The following is a 7,657-nucleotide window of genomic DNA, read 5'->3' as shown; positions in this document are numbered from 1 at the left end:
TGTTGTCACGCTGGTGTTTCAAGTCATTTCCTCATGAACTGAGAACAGGAATGAGTTGAGTCTGCCTAGCACTGACTTTTTAAAAGTTTCCTACAAAGATTGCCTTTGCTGCCTATAAATATATAGAGGGAGTGATGATTTTATTGTAGTAACACTGTTTATAAATCAAGTCCATGAGGGATGTTAGTGGAAATAGGAGTTGAAGTATGGAGACACGGACCCATGTTTCACAAAGAGGAATGTGGAAGCCAGTGTTACTGTAACTACATTAATTTCTTGGTACATTAAATATGTCTACTAATTTGTCACTGAGCAATTTGGCAGAATAAGTGGGGACCATCCTTTGACCAGAGAGACCACCAAGCACCCTATCACAGGATTAGTTTGAGAGACAAAAGAGACTGTCCAAAGAAAGCTCCTCTAACTCTCCTCTCTGCCCACCAATCCATTTGGCAGGTAATAGACCAGGTGACCCTGTCATGTCTCAAAGGTATAAGCTTTTATCTCAAGTGTTGCTGGATAGCTTCAATTGTTTTACATTTGTCAATTTCCTTCTTCCAAGTCAAGCTTCCCACTAAATTCATAATATAAATATTTTTAATGGACACTATGAGTATTTCTGGACTGCTGACATTTGAGAAAAATCTCAGAAAGAATGGTTTTATTTTACAACTGTGAACCAGCTGTTCACTCATGTTGCTATGTCATAATGTGCTTCATTTATGGTACACATACACATACATAGTTATCATTGAGAAACTTCACTCTTGGTTATTAGGGGGGAAAATAGCTTAAGACTAAATTATAACAACAGGATTTCTCTATGTTGTTCTGGTGTCTAGTTTTTCCAACCAGAAAATGCAACTGTCGGATTGTGCTAACATGAAGACTACTCTTCACAACATAAAGTTGGGCATTTGGGGTTCATCCAATAATTTTCATCAGAGGGATCATGTGAAGCAAAAATTCCATATTTCCTTTATTAGGACAGCAATTTGAATAGAGGTAGGATCCCCTTTCTTCCTGTTTCTGCCTCAAGCCGTGTCTGTGTAGTTCTGGTTGACGGTTCCTTTAAACACCACAGAGAAGAGTTTTGTGTTCACCTCCATGATTTTTCCATCATTTCTTCCTTGATTATATAGTGTATACACATTGCCCTGATAGTAATCAGACTATGATGAAATAAAGAGACATGCTAGAAGAGAACTCAAGATTCCGTTTTTCTTACTTTTTTTTTTAATAATCTATGACACTAACCAGGGAAGACTCATAACTAAAAATAAATTTCCGAGTAAGTGATTAAACAGTTTTATTGTCTGGGTTTGAGATTCATATTTTCATATCCTATCCAAGTCTCTTCAGTGAGAGAAAGCAGCACTGGGTGAGTATGTGTGTGTGTCCAAAGCAGTCTCCAGTCAAGTGGCCAGATATCTCTCCTGTATCCAAAGAGTTAGGGACTAATTAGAAAAACAATAGTGCCTGGTAACTTAGTTGCAGTTCAGAGATACTGTAAAATAAATTCCAAGCTGTAAGCACATATACAAGAATCATCTCCTGATATGTTGTTCTACAAACATCCTGCACCATCTTGGTAACATCATTTAGTGATGATTTATTGTAAATTCCTTGAGCACTGGGACAATTTTATCTTCTTTGGGGCTCAATCCAGAGCTGAGTAAGCAGTAAGTGCTCAATAATCACCGAACAATTTCTTGATTATTCTTTATCATCCCTGGTACCTTGTAGACTTAAATACTTGTAAATACTGGCAAATATGCATATAATATGGATGTTTGGTAAAGAAAATGATTTTATATTGCTGCCGAAAAATTGAGCTGAGGAAATTGTTTTCTCTGGGCTGATCACACTCATTAGCTATCTGCTCACCTCATAAATTTCATTTTGGTTGAGAAAACCCTTTTCTATCTCCCATTCTTGGAATTTTTCAGGAGAACCCAAGGCTGAGTTCACTTAAGACAGCTCACACAGACAAGAGACATCAAGTCTGCTTTGGCCCAATGGCCATCGCTGGCCACATCTGCAGGAGTTTGCTAGACATTTTCTCTGCTCTTCATTTGAGCACAATTGAAATTCTTCATGGGAGATTTGATTCGACACTTCCTAGAAGTGTTTACTTTCGTAGTGTTCTCATTTATTTCAAAAATTGAGATCAGAGAACTCTCCCATTAAAAGAAGACACTTTGGCACACTAAATGTGAGAAAAACAACATGCAGCACAAGGGAGAAATGTAGCGACAATTGGCTGCCAGACCTTGGCTTTGTCTAAAAGCAAACATTTTTGGATCAATACACAGGCATTATGATTCAGAGGTCAAGTTCCAGATCTGTCACTTACTAGCACTGTGCCTTCTCTGTGCCTTGGCATTCTTATGTGAAAAATAGGGTTAATAATTATGCCTTATCACAAGATGGTGATGAGATATGAAGAGTTAATAAATTAGAAGTACTTAGAATATTGCCTGGTCTATGGTATATCCAGAGAGTTGTGGGTAGTGGCCTGGGTGTCAGGGTCTACTAAGGGAGCAAGATTAAACCATCATGCAAAGGCAGATAACTTCACTTTTCAACATCTCTGCCTCATGAAAGCTTACAGGACAATATTGGCACCAGTTCATTGGCATCAGCTTGTCCCGCCTGACCTGACTAGACCCAACAGCCCATGCTTTCTGTTGATAAAGTTCTTTACAAAGGTCCCTGGATCTCTAGGGGGATAAATGTTTCTGGTATGCCTGGGACTGAGAGGTTTCTCAGGATGTGGGACTTTCAGTGTTTTAGAAAGTCCCAGGAAAACCAGGACCAGTTGGTTATTCTAATCAACACCAATAAGAGCAACCTGTCTTATAGTTCTTCCCTTCAGTCCACAGGGAATCTTCCTTTCACAAATTCTCAAAGAAAGCCACAAACATCCCTTTCACACCAATGGTATTGACCAGTGTTGTCCAACAGAACCTTCTGTAATGATGAAAATATTCAATATTAGCACTGCCCGATATTGTTCAACATTGGCACAGTAACCACTGGTCACATGTGACGATTGATCATTGAAATGCATGTAGGAATTGAGTTTTTAAATTTTATTTAATCTTATTTAAATTTAAATTTGGGTAGCTACATGTGGCTAGTGATAGCACGGGTATAGTGAGTGAGTTTTAAATTTGGCTGCAAATAAATTTCCAATGCCCAGATTATAATCTAGACCCCAATGCCCATACTCCCAACATCAAGATCATGCTCTAGACCAATTAAATCAGAGCATCTTGGGTGGGACACAGGTGTCCAAAATGTACCCAAGAATGAGAACCCTAAGAATAGAAGAGGATTTTTGAAGCACGGTCTATGAATTGGCTGCATCAGAATCAACAGGCATGCATGATAATAATACACAAAACTGACTTTCCTCTTCCTTAAATGTACCTCCTGAATTACAATCCCTGGGGAAGTTAATTTTTCACAATAAATTTTCATTTCAGAATGGATTTAAGTTTACAGAAAAGCTGTGAAGGTAGCACAGAGAGTTCTCATATACCCTATACCTAGTTTTCTATTAATTAATTAATTAATTTTGATTTGGAGTCTCACTTCATCACCCAGGTTGGAGTGCAGTGGAACACTCACGACTATCCCAGTGTCAACCTGCTGGCTCCGGCGATCCTTCCACCTCGGCCTTCCAAGTAGCCGGAACTATAGGTACATGTTACCATTAGCCCAGCTAATTTTTGATTTATTGTAGAGAAGAGGTCTCGCCAAGTTGCTCAGACTGGTCTTGAACCCGCGGGCTCAGGCAATCCACTCACCTCGGCCTCCCAAAATGCTGGGATTATAAACTGAGTCACTGAGCCTGGCTAGTTTTCTTTACTATTAACATCTCACATTAGTGTGGTACATTTGTCACAATACATGAACCAAAATATTGATACATTATTATTAACTAAAGTGAATAATTCATTCAGATTTCCTTTGTTTGTACCTAATGTCCTGTTTTTTGCTCCAAGATCCCATCCAGGATTGTGTTTAGTCCTTAAGCTTCTCTGGGCAGTGACAGTTCCTCAGACTCCTTATTTTTAATGACCTTGATGGTTTTGAGGAGTACTGCTCAGGCATTCTGTAAAATAATCCTCAATTTGGATTTGTCTGATGTTTTCTTCATGATTAGACTGAGCCATATGTTTTGGGGAGAAAGATTCCAGAGGTGACGAGCCATTCTCATCATTTCATATCAAGAGTAGATGTTATCAAGATGACTGAATTCCTTCATATTTCCTTTGTTTGTACCCAATGTCCCTTTTTTAGCTCCAGGATGCCATCCAGGATTCCACATTGCATTTAGTTTTTAAGTTTCTCTGGGCTGTGACAGTTCCTCAGACTCTCCTTATTTTTAATGGCCTTGATGGTTTTGAGGAGTACTGCTCAGGTATTCTGTAAAATAACCCACAATTTGGATTTGTCTGATGTTTTCTTCATGATTAGATTGAGCCATATGTTTTGGGGAGAAAGATTCCAGAGGTGACAAGCCATTCTCATCACTTCATAACAAGAGTAGATGCTATCAAGATGAATTGTCACTATTGATGGTAAACTTAGTCACCCGACTGATGTTTGTCAAGTTTCTCTCCTGTAAAATTATTCTTCCCTCAACTTCTTTCATACAATACTCTTTGGATGGAAGTCCCTATGCACTGACCATACGTAAAGAATATGAAGTTACACTTCACTCCTTGAGGGTAGACTCTATATATATACATTATCTGAGATAAAAATCTATTTTTATAGGATCCTCAGAGATTTTTATCCATAACAAAATTTGGGAATCACTTATAGGAACAACTGAAGGAAGCAGAACCATGTGATGTCCTGGAGCTTCTGACTCTGGCTCTCTGAGTGTGGATGACTTGGTGAACAGGCAGATTTGCTGGACTTCTGTGGAGCCTGATAATCACTTATTTAGTCTAGAAACCAAATCACAAATCCTCTAGACACAAAACAGTGAATAAATATAGAATTGTTGATAATACCACCAAGGAGTGTTTTGAAGTTGGAACTCAGCATATTGGAGGAGAAAAAAGTCATATGAAAGAAGGAGATATATATATATATATATATATATGTATGATATATGTACATGTATGTATATATATATAGTGCCTTGGACCAAGGTTATAGACACCATGAGGTGTCAGCTAAAGAAGAGGAAATATCAGCTGATCCACTGGAGAAATAGGTATATGGTGGAGCAAATGTTCCTGGGACATATGTGGCCATGTGAGGAAGACCACCATGACCCATGGGCACGTATGGGGCACTTCAGAGCTAACACACCGTGATTGACCACAATGACAAACCTGTACTAAGCTGTTAGCAGTGAGTTGATGGTATAAAAGGCAACTCAGGAACTCATTTGTCACTAGTGGATACCCTGAACTAATAACAAAGCTATCTTGCCAAGGGGAAAGTGTTTTATTATTGCTGTTTATAGGCTACAGAATGTCTCTGCTCTCTGGATCCCTGCTTGCCTTTGGCAGAGCCACAGAGAGCCAACCTCTTGGTTTCTCAGGGCATTAATCAGCACATGATTAAAATTGAATAATCAAAGAAATGCCCAGTGATATGTGGCAAGGCTTGTGGGAAGTTTAGAAACCTGGCCACACACAGGAGCAGCTCTGAGGAACTAAAAAGAAGTAAGGGCTTTGGAGAGACACAAGGGCTGCCTAAACATACTGGGGTGATATGAGGTAGAAGCATGAGCATCTTTCATTCTCCTTGTGAAAATGTAGATGGCATTCATGGGTTACATCTACAAGGAAGAAGCTTTCCTTCACCTCCACCTAGAAATGCAGGCTGAAGTTTCTAAAAACCTAATAATACAGAGGACAATTGCCTTCTAAGGTACTGGGTATTAAGTCCATGAATTAATTAAGTGTATGCAGGTTCATGTCACAGCTATTATAGAAAGGATTTCTGTACTAAGTGGTAGATCTGAAGAGACTCTCAAGGACTTTTTAGCTCTTTGACTCTCCATCTTCTTGAAACAGTATGAGTGTCACTATGCCAAGTGTCTGGAATGCCATTGCTTATCTCTGTTTCTTCATCAATATCAGCTGTTATGAATATGCAATACGCAGTTAGAAGAGTGTGATGCTTTTCTCAATCTGGCTGGTTTGTACAAATCAGAGGAAAACTTAGAATAGACAGGAATAGCCATAGAGTAAGAGAAAGACTCCTGGTGTGGGGATCCACAGTCCTGACTTTGCAACCAAGATGCTGTTGGGACCTGAGACGAGATCTTTACATTTCTGCATCTCAATTACTCATCCTAAAAAGAAAACATTGAGCTGACTCGCCTCAATTTTATTTTTAGTTCTGACATTCTATGCGATCTTCCCTGTATCTTTATCCTCAAACAGCGTTTATGAGAAAGTACTAGTTATTATTATTCAATGAAAATCACAAGCCTTGAGATTAGAGTTTGTTGGTGGTTGCCCAACAAGTATAAATGACAGAATTATTATTGCAGCCTTGATTTGCCTTCCTACTTTCTGTTAGTGTGCACAACCTATTTATGATATTGTTGTTATGCATTAGTCATCTATGTTCCAAAATCCAGGACAAGTTTTGCAAAGTCAAATAACTACAGGGGCAGGAATAACTGAAAAGGCCAAGGAGTACTTCTGATGAACAGGGGACCTATGTTTCCTGCAAGGAATCAGTCACTAATCAGCCCAATCATTATTGATTTGCTCACTCAGACTTGATAGATCTTCCACTTGAAGAGAAATTGTCATTTTTATACAAAATATTTCCACTTTAAAATGATGGCAATTAATTAACTTTTTCTTAAAAAGGGGAGCAGCCTAAATCAATCTTTTCTGTAGGTCTTGGCTTTGCTTTGTTTTAATTTTTTTATTTTAAAGACACGGGGTACAATTCAGGGTGAGGTATACATGTATTCATTATGCAGGTACCTTTGTTGATGAGATGTGCAGCCCCCTCCCCCAGCAGATTCCCACTACTGCCAATCCCACCTTCCCCTGCCCCTGGCAGTTTCTTTCTACTGCCAATCCTTTTCTTATAGTATTATGATAATTCTTCAAGGTCCGCTTATGAGTGAAAACATGTGATACACAGGGGTCTTTGTTTTGTACACTCTGATCTACAATAGATAATAACAAACAATCCAATCACTGCTTCTGTACTCCCTGGTGTTCTACTCTACAGTATTTCAGTGAATAATTAGTTTAAATAAGAAGGGAACAGAAATATGAAAGGCTATCAAGGGTTGGTGTAAAAAATAAAAGAGAGAGAAGGAGGAAATCCCAGGAATTTCAGATACGCACCCCCTTGCCTTACTTTATCCATTTCTTTCTCTCTTTCTTTCTTTTTTTTTTGAGTCAGAGTCTCACTTTGTCACCCAGGCTGGAGGGCAGTAGCATGCTCCCGGCCACCGCAGCCTCGACCTGCTGGGCTCCTACGATTCTTCTGCCTCAGTCTTCCAAGTAGCCGGAACTACAGGCATGCGATAGCACATCCGGCTACTTTTTTGATTTATTGTAGAGACGAGGTCTTTCCAAGTTGCCCAGGTGGGGCTTGAACCCATGGGCTCAGGCAATCCTCTCGCTTCGGTCTCCCAAAGTGCTGGGAT

Source organism: Carlito syrichta, unplaced genomic scaffold (genome assembly GCF_000164805.1).
Source record: "Carlito syrichta isolate Samal-C Ts95f unplaced genomic scaffold, Tarsius_syrichta-2.0.1 Scaffold303242, whole genome shotgun sequence".
Classification (NCBI taxonomy): Eukaryota; Metazoa; Chordata; class Mammalia; order Primates; family Tarsiidae; genus Carlito; species Carlito syrichta.
Note: the sequence above shows the minus strand (reverse complement) of the source record.